The sequence below is a fragment of the Mesocricetus auratus genome, unplaced genomic scaffold (genome assembly GCF_017639785.1).
Source record: "Mesocricetus auratus isolate SY011 unplaced genomic scaffold, BCM_Maur_2.0 Super-Scaffold_100006, whole genome shotgun sequence".
Taxonomy (NCBI): Eukaryota; Metazoa; Chordata; class Mammalia; order Rodentia; family Cricetidae; genus Mesocricetus; species Mesocricetus auratus.
In genome coordinates, this window is record NW_024429190.1 from 103,740,380 (window position 1) to 103,760,721 (window position 20,342).

At 46.0% G+C, this 20,342-nt stretch overlaps 1 long non-coding RNA gene across 1 annotated transcript in view; it reads right to left on the minus strand.

Moving 5' to 3' along the window:
- The window catches only part of LOC121140728, a 35,455-nt gene extending 22,384 nt beyond the window's left edge, over window positions 1-13,071 (minus strand). Inside the window, exons 1-2 of the long non-coding RNA XR_005877648.1 lie at window positions 12,933-13,071; window positions 12,257-12,412 (exon numbers count right to left, since the gene is read on the minus strand). This is a non-coding gene — a long non-coding RNA (uncharacterized LOC121140728). The remainder of the gene's footprint in view (window positions 1-12,256; window positions 12,413-12,932) is intronic.
- Between the last annotated feature and the right edge of the window lie 7,271 nt (window positions 13,072-20,342).

The window sequence follows — 20,342 nt, forward strand, 5'->3', positions numbered from 1 at the left end:
ATGGTCTTAACTCACCTATAAAAAGACATAGGCTAACAGAATGGATACAAAGACAGAATCCATCCTTCTGTTGCAAACAAGAAACACATCTCAACTTCAAAGACAGATGGTACCTCAGAGTAAAGGGTTGGGAAAGATTTTCCAATCAAATGGACCCAAGAAACAGTGGAGGTAGCAATCCTAATATATAATAAATTAGACTTCAAACTAAAAACAATTAAAAGAGATGAAGGAGGTCATTTCATATTTATCACAGGAGAAATTCATCAAGATGAAGTCTCAGTTCTCAACATCTATGCCCCAAATACAAAGGCATCCACATTGTAAAAGAAACATTACTAAAACTCAAATCACACATAAAGCCTCACAAACTTATAGTGGTAGACTTCAACACCCCACTCTCACCACTAGATAGGACCACCAGTCAGAAACTTAACAATGAAACTAATAAACGTTATGACCCAGTTGGGTTTAATAGACATCTACAGAACATTCCATTCAAACACAAGAGAATATACCTTCTTCTCAAAGCCACATGGAAACTTCTATAAAATTGACCAAATACTCAGCAACATAACAAACCTCAAGAGACACAAAAAAGTTGGAATAACCCCCTGTATCTTATCAGACCACCATGCTTTAAAGTTAGAATTCAACAACAACACATATTGCAGAAACCCTACAATTGAACAATGTGCAATTGCACCATCCCTGTGTCAAGGAAGAAATAAAAAATAAATTAATTAAAGACTTCCTAGAATTCATACCCAAAGTTATGGGACATTTTGAAAGCAGTGCTAACAGGAATGTTCATAGCACTAAGCACTAAGTGCCCACATAAAGAAACTAGAGAATTAACAGCACAACTGAAAGCTCTAGAACAAAAAGATGCAAACTTACCCCAGAGGAGTAGACACCAGGAAATAACCAAATTGAAGACTGAAATCAATAGAGTAGAACTAGGAAAACAATACAAAGATCAATGTAATGAAGAGTTAGTTCTTTGAGAAAAATCAACAAGATAAACAAACTCTTATCCAAATTTAACAAAAGGCAGAGAGAGAGCATGCAAATTAACGAAATGAGAAATGAAAAAGGGGACATAACGGGGGACATAACAAAGGACACTGAGGAAATCCAGAGAATCTTCAGGTCATACTTTGAAAACCTTTACTTCACAAAATTCAAAAATATAAAGGTAATGGACAATTTTCTGGATAGATATCACTTACCAAAATTAAATCAAGAACAGATAAGCAATTTAAATAGACCTATAACCCCTATGGAAATAGAAGCAGTCATCAAGTCTCCCAACCATAAAAAGTACAGGGCCAGATTGTTTCAGTGCAGAATTCTACCAGAAATTCAAAAAACAGTTAATAGCATTCTCCTCAAAATATTCCACACAATAGAAGCAGAAGGTTCATTGACGAACTCTTTTTACCAGACTTCAAAAACCTTGGTATCCAAGCCACACAAAGACACAACTAAGAAAGAGAACTACAGACCAATATCCCTCATGAACATTGATGCAAAAATACTCAATAAAATACTAGCAAATCAAATCCAAGAACACATCAGAAAAATCATCCATCATGATCAAGTAGGCTTCATGCCAGGATGGTTCAACACATGAAAATCCATCAATGTAATCCACCATATAGACAAACTAAAAAAAAAAATCACATGATCATCTCACTAGATGCTGAAAAAGCCTTTGACAAAATCCAACACCCCTTCATGATAAAGGTCTTGGATAAGGGATAACAAGACCATAACTAGACATAATAAAAGCAATATATAGTAAATCAACAGCCAACATCAAACTACATGGAAAGAAACTCAATGTGATTCCTCTACAATCAGGAACAAGACAAGGCTGTTGCTCTCTCCATATCTCTCAATATTGTACTTGAAGTTCTAGCTAGAGCAATAAGACAACAAAAGGAGATCAAGAGGATACAAATTGGAAAAGAAGTCAAACTTTCACTATTTGCAGATGATATTTTACATAAGTGATCCAAAAAATTCTACCAGGGAATTCCTACAGGTGATAAACACCTTCAGCAAAGTGGCAGGATACAAGATTAACTAAAAAATATCAGTAGCCCTACTATATACAGACGATAAATTGACTGAGAAAGAAATCAGAGAAACATCACCCTTTACAATTACCACAAACAACATAAAATACCTTGGGGTAACACTTAACCAAATAAGTGAAAGACCTGTATGACAAGAACTTTGAGTCTTTAAAGAAAGAAATTAAAGAAGATACCAGAAAATGGAAAGATCTCCCATGCTTTTGGATAAGTAGGATCAACATAGTAAAAATGGCAATCTTGCCAAAAGCTATCTACAGATTCAATGCAATCACCATCAAAATCCCAGCACAATTCTTCACAGACCTTGAAAGAACAATATTCAGCTTTATATGGAAAACGAAAGACTCAGAATAGCCAAAACAACCCTGTACAATAAAGGAACTTCCAGGGGCATCACCATCACTGACTTCAAGCTCTATTATAGAGCTATAGTCCTGAAAACAGCTTGATATTGGCACAAAAATCGACAGGTAGACCAATGGAATCAAACTGAAAACCCTGATATTAACCCACATACCTAAAAACACCTGATTTTTTACAAAAAAAAACAAACTGAAATTATGCAATGGAAAAAAGAAAGCATCTTCAGCAAATGGTGCTGGCATAACTGGATGCTGGCGTGTAGAAAACTGCAGATAGATTCATATCTATCGCCATACACAAAATTTAAGTCCAAATGGATCAAAGACCTCAACATAAATCCAACCACACTGAAGCTCTTAGAAGACAAAGTAGGAGGTACCCTTGAACAAATTGGTACAGGAGACAGTTTCCTGAACATAACATCAGCACAGTCAATGAGATTGACAATTAATAAATAGGACCTCCTGAAACTGAGAAGCTTCTGTAAGGCAAAGGACGCAGTCAACAAGACAAAATGGCATCCTACAGAATAGGAAAATATATTCACTAACCCCATATCTGACAGAGTACTGATTTCCAAAATGTACAAACCAAAACACCAAATAATCCAATTAAAAAGTGGGGGTACAGAACTAAATAGAGAATTCCCAATAGAGGAATCTAAAATGGCTGAAAGACACATAAGAAAGTACTCAACATCCTTAGCCATGAGGGAAATGCAAATCAAAACATCTGAGATACCATCTTGCTCCTGTCAGAATGACTAAAATCAAAAGCACCAATTACAGTTTATGCTGAAGAGGATGTGGAGAAAGGGGAACACTCCTCCACTGCTGGTGGGAGTGCCAATGTATACAGCCACTTTGGAAATCAGTACGGCGATTCCTCAGGAAAATGGGAATCAGTCTTCCACAAGATCCAGCAATTCCACTCTTAAGTATATACCCAAAGGATGCATTCATACAACAAGGACATTTGTTCAACTATGTTCGTTGCAGCCTTATTTGTAATAGCCAGAACCTGGAAGCAGTCTAGATGTCCCTCAACTGAAGAATGGATAAAGAAAATGTGGTACATTTATACAATTTAGTGCTACTCAGTGGAGGGGGGGATGAAATCTTGTAATTTGCAAGCAAATTGATGGAACTAGAAGAAACCATCCTGAGTAAGGTAACCCAGTCACAAAAAGATAAACATGGTATGTACTCACTCATATATGGATTTTAGACATAGAGCAAAGGATTACCATCCTACAATCTACATTGCCAGAGAATTTAGGAAACAAGGAAGACCATAAGAGAGATATACATGGTCCCCCAGAGAAGGGGAAAGGGACAAGATCTCCTGAGCTCTTGGGAGCATGAAAGAGGGGAGAAGATGTTAGGAGAAAGAGAAGGGGAGAAGAGGAGGGGAGAGTAGGACATGAGGGAGCAGGAAGATTGAGTCAGGGGAAGAATAGAGGAAAGCAAGAAAAGAGATATCATAATAGAGGGAGCCAGTATAGGCTTCAAGAGAAATCTGGCACTAGGGAAATGCCCAGAGATCTACAAAGATGACCCCAACTAATAATCTAAGCAAATAGTGAAGAGGATATCCTAAATGACCTTTTCCCATAATGAGATCGATGACTACCTTATATGCCATTCTGGAGCCTTCATTTACTAGCTGATAGATGCAGAAGCAGACACCCACAGATAAACACTGAACTGAACTCTTAAAATCCAGTTGCAAAGAGGGAGAAATGATGAGCAAAGGGGTCAAGACCAGGCAGGAGAGACCCACAGAAACAGCTGACCTGAACAAGGGGGAGCTCATGGACCCCAGACTGACAGCTGGGAAACCAGCATAGGACTGATCCAGACCCCCTGAATGAGGATGTCAGTTAGGAGACCTGGGCAGTGTATGGGGCCTCTGGTAGTGGATCAGTATTTATCCCTAGTACAGGAATGGACTTTGGGAGCCCATTCCACATAGAGGGATACTCTCTCAGCCTAGACACAGTGGGGAGGGCCTAGGCCCTGACTGGGATGATATGACAGACTTTGAAGACCTCCCATGGAGGGCCTCACCCTTCCTGGGGAGCAGGAAGGGCATGGAATAGAGGGTTAGTAGGGGTCAGGGGAGGAGGGGAGGGAGAGGGAACTAGGATTGACATGTAAAACAAGCTTGTTTCTAATTTAAATAAAAAAGAAGATAGGGGGAAAATCAATGTCTAATTTAGTTCTTTTGGAAATTTGACACTTAAGCAGAACAATCTTTTCCTAAAAATCGGATCTCAGTTGCGTTTCATTCCAAAGAGTCGGGTAACCAAGCCAAGCGAACATGGGACACTTTAAGAGGAAGAGGAGGGACTGGAGAGATGGCTCAGCAGTTGGGAACACTGGCTGCTCTTACAGAGGACCTGGGTTTGATTTCTAGCACCTACATGGGAGCTCACAACTGTTTGTAACTCCAAGATCTGACACCCCCACACAGACATACATGTGGGCAAACACCACTGTGGGGACACCAGACCTTGAGCAGAAACCCACTTCCCCTTCGGCCTGGGAGCAGGCAGCTGTGAGATAATGTTTACTGAAAACAATTCAGTGCTATAAAGCTCTTGATAGGGCTCAGATAAGGGCTTGCTCACTGAGATACCATGACTTTCACACCCCCTACGGCTAGATGCCTCTTCCTGTTCCCCTGCTGTGTCTCCCGGATTCTGGGGCCGGAGATTAAACCACCAGCCAGGAGGGTGAGAAGTCTGGAAAGAATTGTATGTAGATGGATGACAGAAGTCCTTAAAAAGGGAAGCTTTTTTTCCTGGAGAGACTTCTCTCTCCTGAGCAGACTTGGTGTCTCCTCCTAAGCTGACTTGGGAAGCATAAAGTTTTTCTTAAAGCATCTATCCCGACCACCTCGATACATTCTCGGATGCAGGCCGCACAGCAGGTGCGACACACCACTGCAAATAATAATAAATTATTTTTTAAAAGAGGAAGAGGAATTTCTTAGTTGAATTTCTTTAAAATGCTGTCAGAGGGCTGGAGAGATGGCTCAGCCAGCCATTCAAGGCTAGGCTCACAACCAAAATGAAGTCAGGGCCAGGAAGATATATCAGTGAGTAAGAGATCTTGTTGCATAAACCCTGAAGACCTCAGTTCACTCCCTGGATTCTTCAGTAGAAGGGAACCAACTCCTGAAAGTGGACCTCGGACCTCCGCACAACACACATGCCAATAGACACGCAGATAGTAAGCAAAAATTTTTGAAGTTTAGATGGAGGCATGTGCCACTTAATAGAAGACACATCATAGGTGTCTCTGTTGCTATGCAATCGCCTCTACAATCTAGACATGACAGGCCAGTTCCCCCACAAGGCCTCACTGACATAATCAAGGACATGGAAAACAGCAGACATATGAAGCTGCTACCAGCTTCCCTTGGAAACTTCTTCATGTAGCCTTTCTTTAAAATGAAAAGGCACACGTCCCACAGTAAGAGTACAAAGTGAAGTAAATACATACACCGTTACCAGATGCTTGTTATCCTTTTCAGGTGGTGTGCACTGCACATACGCACATGCCTTATCCCTCTACAGGCACGAGTAGAGCATTGTGCTACCAATGTCTTCACAGCTATGCAGTCACTGAGTCATGGACATTTTTCAGCTCATTATAATCTTGTGGGGTTATTTGATCCGATGTGAACCATATAACATCATTGGGTTAGCACATGACTATGCTTTGACTATGCTTGTTGGAAGATGGGATGCATGGAGGGGTGTGTGTGTGTGTGTGTGTGTGTGTGTGTGTGTGTGTGTGTTTGATCTGATGTGAACCAAAACATCATTATGTTAGCATACGACTATGGTTATTAGAAGAGGCCATTGGGATGCTTGGAGGGGACCATATCTCTCCTCCCTCTCCCCCTCCCCCTGCCCCTGCCCCTATCTCTCCCCTCCCATTCCCTCTCCTCCCCTCTCTCTGTAAGGAGAGCTGAGCCTGAAGCTAGTGTCACCTTCTCAATGGCAGTCCTGACCCTGCCTCAGTTCTGCTACAGACAGCCCAGCGCCTGGGAGTGAGCTCTGTGCACACATGCTCAAGCCTTCACATCAGGTCTTCTAGGGAGAGGGCAAACCCAAACGCTGTTTTCAGACCTAAAAATGGCCATTAAGGCAGCAGCCGTATTAAATCAATGTAATACAGACAAGTGGGGAGAGGGGAGCAGATCTGAGCCTTGGCTGGATGCTACGCCTCACACAGTGTGTATTCCGCTTTCCCCTGCCGGGGGCCACTGGCACAGGACCACAAAAGAGAAGCAAAGCTCACGCTTTCTATGCTAAACAATAAACCAGGTGTCAACGGAGAACCTGAGTGACCTCTAACCCACGCAGTCACTTCCTGAAAGTAGATGTTTCACAGTAGACCCAGTAAGCTTTGGAATGCTATGTAGTGTCAAAAATAGTTTTCCCATCTCTGAAGATTGGCTTGAACGACATTCCATCTGTTTCATTAAAGAGCTCTTTTAGTTCCTACTGGGTACAAGGCCCCACAAGACAGGTGCTGTGGCAAGGATGAGGTAAGCGGAAGCCTGGCACCCTGGGCTTTGCGTTCTAGAGCCAGAGGAGGCCATTCTAGAAAGCGGGTGAGTGGTTAGGTGTGTGAGCCTCCTAACAAGAAAGAACTTTGTCAGGTGAGTATTCCTGGAAGTCAGGCTCAGGGAGGGAGTCCTGGAGGATGAGGAGCAAGCCTTGTGAGGAAACAGGGTAAGAGTGGCCCAGCAGGAGGAAGTTCCAGGCCAGAGAAGCACTGAGCATAACAAGAATAGATTAAGCCCAAGGCAGCTGCTGGGAAAAGGCTCAGGGCACGGGAGGCCATACAGGGCCATGCAGGCCACCGAGGAGAACCCAAGTCACCAGGAAGCTGCAGGTGAGTCTCTGATCTGAAGTGTTCACGCATTTGAACAGCCACTCTGGCCACAGGACTTACCAGGGGCAGGTTTAGAGGGCTTTTGGCAGGGACTCCTGACTCCCCTCAGAAGCCAGGCTTCTTCTTGCTTCAGGCCTGCTAAATAAACAAGCCAGGCTCTACCAGCTGTCCTAAATGGGCCAGTTAAAGACCCAGGCAATAGTGTAAGATGGGGGAGGGGATTCATTCAGTGAGGCCACACTGGGAGGAGGGGGAGCAAAGGAGGAGGCTGAGAGGTCCCACGCCCACCCGAAACCCATCTTCAGGGTCCCGACAGGAAGTCTGGGTTCAACAGAGGACAAAAAGCATGCATAGCTACGTCGTCCTGGCCACGGTGTGGCCCTGCCCGTCATTGCCTTAGCTCTCATCTGTGTTGAAAGACAGTCGCCATGACTGTGAATTTCTTGCTGGGAGACAAGCTTCCCCCTCTGTCTAGCACCAAGCTTTGACCCTTCCCCTCTTCCAGCATCCGACTTCCCAGAATCCCAGCTTCCTGAGAGCCACTGTCTCCATAGTGGGATAGCCAAAGGTCAAGAAGTCTCCTTAGAATCACCCTCAATTCTGACCAGGGTGGTAACAGATTCGCAGACGTAGGTGAGGTTACCAATGGAATAAGACCAGCAATGCCCCCAAGTCATATTATAGTTCAAAATTACATGAACAGAACAAAAAAAAAGTATGTTGAAACAAAGAAAGCATGTTGAAAGCCTTCCATTCTCTCGCCCCCTGGACCCAATCCAGTCACATCCACCACCCTGCATCAGAGACCTTAATTTAAAACCTGAAACGTTCACCACCAAACAACAGCATAGTAGTAAACTAAAATTAAAACCTGAAACACTGAATGTTACAGAAGAAAACACAGGTCACTTCAAGACGCTGGGGTAGGCAAGAACTTTCTGAAGAGAGCACCAGTAGCACAGGAACCAGCCTCAAGTGTCAACAAGTAGGACTACATACAATTTAAGAGTCACTGCACAGCAAAAGAAGCCTTCAGAGGAGCACACGGACAGCCCACAGAATGCGGGGGGATTATTCGTCAAACCTCAGGCTAGGGGCTAATAACAAGGATTAAAAAGAACTGTAGAAATCAAGCATCAATGAAATGAACCTGTCGGACTAATAAGTTAAGTAGACAACTTTCAAACAAAGAAATACAACTTCCCTCGCCATCAGGAAATGCAAATTAAAAGTCCCGTGAGATGCCCCCCTCGCTGGGGTCAAAAATGGCTCCCATCAAGAAATATGAAAACAAGTGTTGGAGAGAATATGTAGTCAAGGATGAAACCTTATTCACAGCCAGAGTACAAATTAGCACAGCCATTATGGAAATCAGTTTGGACGCTTCTCAAAAAATTAAAAATAGAAGTGCCCTATGGTCCAGTTATTCCACTCCTAGGCATAAACCCAGAGAACTCCATCCCCTACCATAGAGATATTTGCACCCCCTCTGTTTATTGCTGTTATTCATTAGAGAAAGGAAATAGAACCAACCTAGGTGTCCAACACAGATGAATGAAAAATGAAAATCTGCTACATACACAAAATGCAATATTATTCAGCTCTAAAGAAAAATGAAATAGCAAAATCTTCAGGAAATGGATGGACCCACAGTGTATAATCCTAAGCAAGGCCACCTAATGTCAGAAAGAAATGCTAAAATGCAAGTTCTTCCTCAAATGTAAATCCTAGCCTATAATGTATACATGTATAAGTAGACAAATGTACTTGTGGGTATACTATGACACTTACAGGAGTTTTAAAAAGATGAAAATTCTTACTAATGAGTTCACATAAATAGTATGCTTGGTTACACCCCTGAATGCTCTCTGAAGTTATAACACATTTTGATGCAAAGTAAGCATTCAAATGGGCAGTGTGTTGTTAAAATGTTTAGGTTTCCGGTTAGGGAGCCAATGTTGTTAAAATGTTTAGGTGCATCCAGTAATGAGACACAAACCGTGACTCAACGATACCTCATGGAGTTTATTGGTAGACAGGGAGGGAAGGGGGGTGAGAGGTAACCACGCAGAGCTGAGAGAGAGAGAGAGAGAGAGAGAGAGAGAGAGAGAGAGAGAGAGATGAGATGGAGAGGAAGACGAGAGTAAAACAGAGTGTAAGTGGGCGGGGGTCAGTCCTTTAAAGGGTCCTTTGCACTTACGTGGTTCTCACAGAACTCTGGGCTGGCCAGAGTGCTGCCTGAGTGCATCCTGCCAGGTAACAGGGAAGGCCAGCATAATGCCTGAACCTTTCACAGTGTCTGCATGTGACGCCATGAGGGACTCTTACTTTCTGGGAGACCCAAATTTTAAATTGTGGTTTTCACTGAACATTCCTATAGAATTCTGTCCTTTAACTAAACTTAGCATATCTTATTCTTTAAACAAAAATTTTAGATATGCAAAGTCTAGTTTAAAACTTGTTAGAAGAACATTTAAAATATCATAATTTTGAAAACCCTGAGAACACTTGGAATATGATTAACTTAACGCCTTCATTTCACCGTGTGTTGTAATTCTAAATTGTTTTATTGGTGAATATTTGCTTCGTTGTTAGTTTAAAAAAATAAGTCAAACATAGCCCATGGCGCAACATCTGAATGCATCAAAACTATGGATTGATATACACCCTCAAATAAAATCATATTCATATTGAACGTATAGACGTTTTTCTTCTCGTTTTCCTTTAACAATACACATCATGACTGTTTATGTGGCATTTGCATTGCATTAGGGCTGTGTGGCTAGTCTAGAAATTATTTAGAGCGTATGAGGGTGACATGGAGATAACTCCATTGGCAGATTGCCTGCCCCACAAGCGTGGGGACTTGAGTGCAAATTCCAAGCTCTCAAACAAAAGGTCGTGCATTGAGCTGACGGGATGACTCAGCAGGTAAAGAAAGATGTTTGCCACTGAGCCCAGTAATCTGAGCTCAACCCTGAGGGTCCCCCAGGTGGAAGGAGAGAGCTGACCATCCTCTGACCTCCACATGTGTGCCATGGAGGGGAGAGGGAGGGGGAGGGAGAGAGAGATAGACAGACAGGAGAGTCAGAGACAGAGAGCGATCCTTTTAAAGCTAGCGTGGTGGTGCATACAAGAATAATTAATAATGATGATGATGATGATGTGGAGAGTGATGAGGAAGATGTGAGCTGACCTCCGGCCTCCGCACGTTTGCAGGGCACTGCGACAGTCTTTGTGATCCCAGCCGTGGGGACAAGGGGACAGGGAGGCCCTTAGAGCTCATTGTCCAGCCAGTCTAGCTGAACAGATGAGCTCAAGGTTCAGTTAGAGATGTTGTTTTAAAACAAGTAAAAGATGGAGTGTGTGATGTGGAGGAAGTCCTGTGATTATGTCAATAAAGCACTGTTGAGCCAATAGGAATCTAGATAGGTGGGACTAGGAGTCCAGGAGGACTCTGGGAAGGAGAAACACAAGAGGGTCGAGATGTAACGCCATGGGGTAGGAGCCCGGAAACTTCTCCGGTAAGAGACATACTTAGATTAACAATTATGGGGTAATTACTTAAGACAGAGCTAGCCAGTAAGAAACAAGCAAGGCCAACAGCTTCATAATTAATATAGTCTCCTGTGTGTTTATTTGGGACTGATGTGGCTCTAGAACCAGGCTGGCGGGAAGGCTTCTCTCAAGGAAAAAGCTTCCCCGAACAGTGTGAGAGATACTGACAAAATAACCTCTGGCCCCCACACAGAGAACTCACAAAAATTTTTTTGAGAAATGTTAAAAATGAATAAAGTACTTGAAAGGATATGCAGAGGTTATACGCCAACACTATACCCTTTTATATGAGACCCCAAACGTCCTCTCATTTTTTGTATCCACGGGAGTCCTGAACCCAACCCCCTGTAGCTACCGAGGGATGGCGATAATTACAAATCAAGAGAAGGGAGGGGGCAACCATGCTCACTGATTCTTTCTCGGGTTCCTTCGGGAGTATCAGTCAGTGGCTTTGAGAGGTTGGAAGCAGATGGGGGCAGCAGACACCCACCCTGCCACAACCTTCCTCCAAGGTCACTGAGGAAGCAATCTGTATCATATTCCCACTGCAAACAAGTGCTTTGCGGCCAAGCAGGAGAACTCCCCGGGCTGTCTACAGGCAGGGAGATCCTACTCTGCCCTTAGCATGTAGCAGCGCTTATGGTGGGAGACAGAGTCCCCATGCACTTGAGACAAGGACCATGGCATTCTATGCACTTGAGACAAGGACCATGGCTTTATAACAAGAATACCACGGCCTGCCCAACTGCCAATAGCCAGCTTCCATTCCTTTAAAACCTGCCCGCAAGCCTTCCTGCTCTTAGCTGGCTGCGGGTACTTCCTGACAGCTCCTGCACTCAACCAAAGGGCTCACATTTGGCTTCATGTGCTACAGTCATGACACTGACTGTCCTAATGCTTTTACCCAGGGAGCGATGTCCCAAAGGACAGTGGCGTACTGCCAGAGAGGACTGGAGCTACAAACCGGTCCCTGCTACCTTCCAGGGGGAGTCTCGGCGCTCCACTCCCTCACCTGTGCATCCTGGACCACACCTGGCCACTCCCACCACCTTTCCTAGTGATGGTCATTATCGTCCTTTGCCCTCATCAGGGACCAGGGAACCAAATGTGGGCTTGGCTCAGGTGCCCTGTAGTGGGTTCTTCGTGGGACATGGTAATGACAGTCTCTACTCCATGAGCCTACTGCCACGGCTGGTTCTGGAGGGTGAGGGAGGAGGGCAAGCCTCTCAGCTGCACATCTCAGTTCAGAGGTTAGGAAACGCTCGTTCATCTACCCCCACGGGCCAGGGGGAAGATGTCTATGGAAAGAATAGATACCTGGCTTGATGACTTCTCCTCCCTGCTCCTCATGCTATGCCTGCCAGTAGACTCTGTGTAGCCGTCACAGGGCAGGACCTCGGAACTTCACTTGAGAGCTTGAGGGCGCCTGCCTTCACCACACAATTCCTGCCCAGAGGTGCTGCCACATTTGTCCTGTGGGGCGGACACAGAGCTGTACATACCGGAAAGAAAGCCCACCAAGAGAAGAAAGTGAGCCGACAGAGAAGAGATAAGGGGCCACTGACAGAGAGAGACCCGAGGCAGGATTTGCTAAAACAGCTGCTGCCTGAGGAGATCAGAAGGGTCCCTGACACAAAGTAGCAGTCACTGACCCTGAGGTCAGCCGGGGAGTGAAAGCAACAGTTACAGAGAAGAGCCAGGCACAGAGAGAAGAGAGAACAAAACCACAGACTGTGATAGAACAGACAGATCCTTCTCGGGGTTGGAGGTGGGCATAGAGGTGGGAGTCCAACCCAGAGGAGCCTTCTTCAAGGAGCCAGTCCCTGCCTTCCCAGGTCAGCCTCAGTCCCCCTGACCTGCCTCCATGAGGGACAAGGTGGCATTGCACAGAAAATTTCAAAACACCATGACGCGTCTTAATCTATTCTATGTTGTTATAATAAAGCATCTGGTGCCAGATACTTTATAAAGACGCGAGATTCGCCTGGCTTACAGTTCTGGAGGGTGAGTGAGGAGGCCTCATCTGTTAGGCACGTGGTGAAGGCTTTCCGTCTGTGTCAAGACATGGCGGGTGCGATCGGGGAAGAGTGGATACTCGTGCACGAGAAGGATCACATGGTAAGGCAGGAAGCAAGAGACCAGGCTAAAAAAACAAAACAAAACAGGGCTGCTGTCTGTATAAGGATCGGCCACTCCTTACCTGGCCTGTTCCTAGGAGACCAGAATTAATCATTCATGAAGGTGGAGTCTCCATGACCTAATGACCTATCCTGTATCCTGAGCCCCAACTTTTCAGGTACCTCCACCCTGCCACACTGAGGACCAAGCCTCCCGCATAGAACCTTTGGGAGACAACCACATCCAAACCAGAGCCTGGTCAGGAGGGAGTGAAACAAAGAAAATGTGTTATATTGTTGGATCTTTATTTTTTATTTATTCATTTTTTGTTCGTTTTTTTTTTGTTTTTGTTTTTGTTTTTTTTTTTGAGACAGGGTTTCTCTGTATTGTTTTGGAGGCTGTCCTGGAACTCTGCTCTGTAGACCAGGCTGGCCTCGAACTCACAGAGATCCGCCTGCCTCTGCCTCCCGAGTGCTGGGATTAAAGGCATGCGCCACCACCGCCCAGCAGCCAGATACTTTGTAAAGACGACCTTAAGAGCCGACCCGATTTTGAAGGAGACAAGGGGCAGGCTGGGAGCCATTCAGTCCTGCTGCATTTACTCTGGAGGACTTGCCTCCTCTCTGCTTTTACTTCCCTCGTGCCTAAAATGGTGATCTTGGGGCCCACCACACAGAAAAGGGGTGAAGATTAAATGCGTAGCACTCCAGACATGTCGGGCACCCAGTCAGTATTCATAAGAGCACGCTGATCACTGGAGGGCGAAGACTGTCAGGGAAGAGGTAGGGAAGCCTGGGCCTCTCTGACGTTGGAAGCCATGGGGGCGCTGACACAGCCATACCCCGGCTGAGGGTTTGAGGGGGTCAGTGAAACCTGCATTCCACAGAACCAGCCTCCGTGCCTGTTACCCAAACCACGAGCACAGTCATCTGTTGCCGGCCTTAGGGTCACGTCCCAGGCCCTGGCAGTTGGTGGAAACAAGCAAGGCTCCGCCACTCATCCTCGACAGGACAAGTAAACAGCCATGAAAAGTGGAGAAGGGGATTACAGCGTGGTCACATTGATAACATGAGGCCCGGTGCCCACCCCTCAGCGCGAGCACACACACACACACACACACACACACACACACACACACACACAGGCCCACCTTTGGGGGTCCCAGGAGAAGGCAAGGCTGTGTGTAACTAAGCAGTTTGGTAAAGGTAGTGTGCCACCATCATTGTTCCCTTGGCTCCAGTCTCTCCTGCAGGGTGTTCTGACAAGTTGTCAGAACTGTGTGAAATCTCTTTCTGGGAGACAAACGAGTTCCTCCTCTGACTGGCTCCAGCCTCTTCTCTCTCCCGGGCAAGCCTGTAGTCCCAGCCCATCAGGAGACTGAAGCAAAGGGGTCGGGAGTTCTGGCAATTTACGGAGACCCTGTCTCCAGTCCTAACTAGTAGTGCGGCCCAGGGATGCACAGTTCAGTTGGTTAGGCCCGTGCCCAAAATGCGTGAAAGCCTGAGTGCGGTCCCCAGCCGTGCATACAGACACCTACAGTGAGGCACACCTACAGTAGTAACATTTGGGAAGTAGAGGCAGCAGTCAGTTTGGGATAACCCTGGGCTACGTGGCAAGCTGAGGGCCAGCCTCATAGTAGTAGCAGTGATAATAATAGCAACAATAAGAAAATCGAAGCGTCCTGTTAACCATCCCACAAACCTACAGCTTTGCGCTGAATAGCTTGGGGAAGTACGAAAGGGTTTTCATTGGGAAAGTGACATGATAAGGTTTATGTTTTTAAAGGACCCCGGTGGCTACAGCACATAGAATCAATTGGAGCGCTCTTGGAAGAACATGTGTTTGCTCTTTCCTTTCCCTGCCAAAAATGCACCAGGAGAATGGTACTCCAGCAATGTGGGTAGCTGCTGCTGGATACTGGAGGCCTTCCCAATCTTCACTGGCCTCAGGACTGGGGGGAGCAATGGTACAGGGCTGCCGGAGGGTTAACACGAGTGATTTTTGTTTACATGTCAAGTCACCAGATGGAGGAGGCCTGAACACGGACAGAAACACTGCAAGTGCCATCCATTCTCCTTGTGTCCTTCGACTAAAGGGAAGGGTAGAACACACAAGCTAAACTCCTGCAGGGTCCCAGCAGAGCAGGGATGTGTATGGACCGGTGTTTGTCCACCCTGTAGTATCCTTTGGATACTTCTTAAGATTTGGTTTGACCATTCAGAGTGAGGTAACCCAGTCACAAAAAGACAAACATGGTATGTACTCACTCATATATGGATTTTAGACATAGAGCAAAGGATTACCAGCCTACAATCCACACTGCCAGAGAGGCTAGGAAACAAGGAGAACCCTAAGAGAGAAGATATACATGGGCCCCCAGAGAAGGGGAAAGGGACAAGATCTCCTGAGCTAATTGGGAGCATAGGGAAGGGGAGAGGGAGTTAGGAGAAAGAGAAGGGGAGAAGAGGAGAGGAGAGGAGGACAGGAGAGAGCAGGAAGGTTGAGCTGGGGGAAGAATAGAGGAGAACAAGAAAAGAGATACCATAATAGAGGGAGCCATTATAGGTTTAGAGAGAAATCTGGCACTAGGGAAATGTCCAGAGATCTACAAGGCTGACCCCAACAAACAATCTAAGCAATAGTCGAGAGGCTACTTTAAATGCCCTTCTCCAATAATGAGATTGATGACTATCTTAAATGCCATCCTAGAGCCTTCATTCAGCAGCTGATGGAAGCAGAGGCAGAGATTCATAGCCAAGCACTGAGCCAAACTCCTGGAATCCCGTTGCAGAGAGGACTGAGCAAAGGGGTCAAGACTAGGCTGGAGAAACCCATAGAAACAGCTGACCTGAACAAGGGGGAGCTCATGGACCCCAGACTGACAGCTGGGAAACCAGCATAGGACTGTTCCAGGCCAGACCTTCTGAATGAGGATGTCAATTTGGAGGTCTAGTTAATCTATGGGGCCTCTTGTAGTGGATCAGTATTTATCCCTAGTACAGGAATGGACTTTGGGAGCCCATTCCACATAGAGGGATACTTTCTCAGCCTAGATACATGGGGGAGGGCCTAGGCCTTGCTCCAAATGATATGACAGACTTTGAAGATTCCCCCATGGAAGGTCTCACCCTCCCTAGGGAGCAGAAATGGAATGGAGGAGGGGCCGGCAGGGGCCAGGGGAGGAGGGGAGGGAGGGGGAACTGGGACTGATGTGTAAAACAAGCTTGTTTCTAATTTAAACTTGAAAGAAAAAGAGAAAAAAGAGATTTGGTTTGGTTGTAGAATTTCTGAGACACCACCCTACTTCTCAGCCCCAGGGTGGCCTCACAGTCTCCATTCTCCTCACCTCAGCCTCCTGAATCCTGGGACTATAGGCAAGCATTCCCAGACCTGGCTCTAGACACTCTTAACCTACCCCTTGTTTAAACCACGGACACACAGAGAAGCAGAAATATGAGCTTTTGACCACCACCCCACTACCGCCCTGTAGGTTGTCTGGATTCTTCTAGGGAGTGGTGGCAAAAGCTTCCACCTAAGGCTGTGACAAAATGCAGCTGAGAAGTTTGTCGTCTTCAGGGAGGGTACTCCTGAGAACACAGCCCACTAAATTTACAGGGGTCCTCTGTACAGAGACCACCAGGGAGGTTCCTCTCTGATATAGACTCCAGGAATTAATGTTCTGGTTCTGGCCATCTGACCTGCCATGGGACTGATAATCTTCCCCCTGTGAAATGCTAGGGCGCTAGAGCCAACCCTGTGATCCGCCCCATCCCACAGGGGCTCACTCCGTACCCAGTGACCGCCGCAGCACGCCGCACGCCGCATGCCGCACGCCCCACACCTCCAGGCTCTTACGTTTCTCCTCCTTTTGCCCTCGTTCCCTCGCCTTCTAACGCATGGCTTTTTGAGGCCCACCTTAGCTCCTTATTGGAGAAGAAAGTAGACCAAAAGCAGAGCTGTATAGGTTTGGGAGTTCGGCTCAGGTGGTAGAGTGCCAGCCTCAAGCGTGCAGGAGGCCCTGGGTTTGATATCCAGCACTGCGTTAAGGTCAGGTGTGGTGACACATTCCTGTAATCCCAACACCGTAGAGACGGGAAAACCAGAAATTCCACCTGTACAGTGAGTTGGTGGCCAGCCTGGACTACGTGAAACTCTTGGGTTTTTTTGTTTTTGTTTTTTTTAAAAACAGAAAATAAAACAGTAGCATTAGCTATCCTTTGCCGCTGTCGCCATTGCAAAGTAGCTCCTAATAATGAACACATGTGAGTCTCAAGCCGCATGTAACTCCTGACGCTCAACTGGGGCCGGAAGTGGGAGAACAGTTAAAAAAGGCATAGTGTTGAGTGTGGCCTTCCCCGCCATCCGCCTGGGCCCTGCCTCGCTGTCTGAACCCCCAAATAACTCACAGGGCGCTATGTTAATTATGAAGCTGTTGGCTGTTTGATTGGTTTCTTATTGGCTATCTCTGACTTAAGTATTTAACCCGTAATTGTTGATCTAAGTATTTCTCTTACCAGAGAAAAGGTCCAGACCTCTTACTCCTCTGGAGGCTACATCATGACTCTCTGTGTCTCTCTTTCCCAGAATCCTCCTCAACTCCTAGTCCTACCTATCTTGCTTCCTTATTGGTCAACAGTGCTTTATTCAAACCAATCAGACACATTTTTACAGAATGACATCTCCCAACAGGCATAGCTTAGCATAGGCATAAAAAAAATCTTTAAGGTATTTGCCAATGCTGCTTAAAGCAGAATTTATGAAATAATAGAAAAGAATCCTTGTCCACCCAGATTTGGTAGTATATAATAAATGAGAGTTGGAACCTGTCTGTCTGGGTGTCTACCACTGATGGCCTTAAGGGGCTCTCATTGAATCAAGACTTCAACAGCCCTTTATTGAACCAAATGCTTACCTCTCTATTAGGTGTATTATAATGATTGTTATTCCAAATAACAGCTTTCCTATAGCTATCGGCTACCGACTTGCTACCTATCTGTCCATTTATCCAGACAGTCATGCATTAGTGCAATGACAAGTGTACTTAAAATCCTCATTAGAAGCTGGAACTTTGCCATTCATCTTGGCTGCCTCCTAGATTCCAGCAGGCAGGCTGCACTCCTTCTCCATAATCCTAATTTTTTTCCCTAACAAACCAAAAGACCATACCCAAAGCTGTTTTCCACCTTCAGCCCTAGGCCTTCATCAGTGGCTTCCCTGAATATTTGTTGAATTTTAGCTGCAAACTCTAGTGTTTCTAATGACACATGGAGCTTCTGATAAAAAAAAAAACTGCTGCTTTCCATTTCCCTCTTCTAGCATTCTGGGTAAATTTTTTCAGCAGATTAACAAGCCAACTCAGAAGAATGAAAAAGATGCAGCCTTAGGGTTTAAAAAAAAAAGGAAAACACGGTGTCCTTCCTGCTTTCTTCTTCCTGCAAGGACATCTAATATTGTTCATAGGGACACTGATGCCCCTAAGAATGTAATTCTGTCGTTGTCATATTCAGTCCCCCAGCAAATGCCGGTTTTCCACATCAGTCTTTCTTCTAGAGAATCTCGGGAACTCAGACTTCCATAGGCACAGCAGTCTTCCTGTAACCGCCTGTGACTCTCGTCCCTTCTGAAGGCTGAAGGGAAGGCACCGTTTCTTTGCCTTCTCCAGCTCTAGGGACCTTCCACGGTCCCTTAGCCTGTGGTACCCTCCTCGGCTTCGAAGCCAGCGGCTTCATGCTGCAGCCTCCTTACACGGCCATCTTCTAGGTCTGTTATTGCTTCTACATTAAAGGGCCCTGGGGATGATGCTGAGCTCCCCCGGGGGTCATCAGAGCCATCTCATTACTTGGGCTAAGGTCCGTTGACGAGGTCCTGCCTGCAGTCTTGCAGACTGCTTGATGCCAAGTACAACAGGGTCACCGCTTTTACCAGTCAGGACATGGATGTCTTTGGGGGACAATGATTCTCCCAGCCAAAGCACATGAATCCTCAGAGGGAAAGACCGGTAGGCTCTGCACCAAAGACCTGCATGTCGTGCGCGCGTGGGCGTGGTTGTGTGCTGGCTTGGTTTTTGAGACAGGCTGACCGCAAATTGAGTCTTCCTGCCTCAGCCGCCCCCCCACAAGTGATAAGATGACTGCTATACACCAATATGCCCAGCAGCGCGTGTGCAGCTGCAGCATTCGGAAGTTACTAGTAGTTCCTGCCGGTCTTCGTGGCACGGTTATTTCAATAGCACGGAGGCATCTCCAACGTCCGTTTCACCGCTGTCACACTGTCCCTGTTTATTCCTTTTCTCCCAATTCCCTAATCAAAAGAGAGACCAAAACTTTGTCCTGGATATCCTAGTGGTCTGATGTAGGACAACAGATAAGCCCCCTTGTCATCGGCTTCCAGGTAGGCTCCACTTCTAAGTGCCTCTTAACTCCTCGACGGTAGCCTGGCGATGCGAGACTGGGAAGTTCACACACCCTCACTGCTCCGTTAATGAGCATCTGATGGAAATCCAGCTCCCAGCCCTTCCTCCCTCCTCTTGCGAAGGTGGCCACAGATGAGTAACGTCAGCGAGGATACAGCATAAGAACATCAGTTCCTGGAACGGAGAGTCAACGTAAAAGGGCGGCCACTTTGAAGACCTGCTCTGCCTTACAGCAGGCCCACCATGAGTGACATCTGATGGTTGTCATGCTAAGCCTGTTGGGCTATTTTTTTTTTACCATAACATAGATCATCGACACAAAGGCCTTCTATGAACTAGGAGTGCCCTCTTCCGCGCCATCACGGGAAGAAGGAAACAATACCCTCCCTCATCGTTGAAGGGCACAACGCCCACACTGGAGTGTTACTGACACTTGTAAGCGATCAGAGTCGGTTCTTAAATTATGTATCAAGGTCTGCTGAAAGATAATAAGGAGAAAATGCTAATCTTTATATCGTGGCTTTGATAAAAGTGAGTCTTGAGCTCAGTGTGATGGTACCTGACTTTAATTCCAGCCCTCCAGAGACAGGAAGGCAGGCCCCTGTGAGTTCATTCAAGGCCATCCTGGACTAAGTAGCAAGACCCTGTCACTGGAAAAAAAAAGCCAGGTGGTGATGGAATCCAGCTTTAATCCCAGCACCCAGGAGGCAGAGGCAGGTGGATCTGTGTGAGTTTGAGGCCAACCTCTTTTACAGGGTGAGTTCCAGGACAGCTGACAGCCAGAGCTACACAGAGAAACCATGTCTCAAAAAAAAAAAAACCACAGTAGAAAAACAGGGCAGCCTTGAGATGTTGGTGGTGGTACAGCTCAGT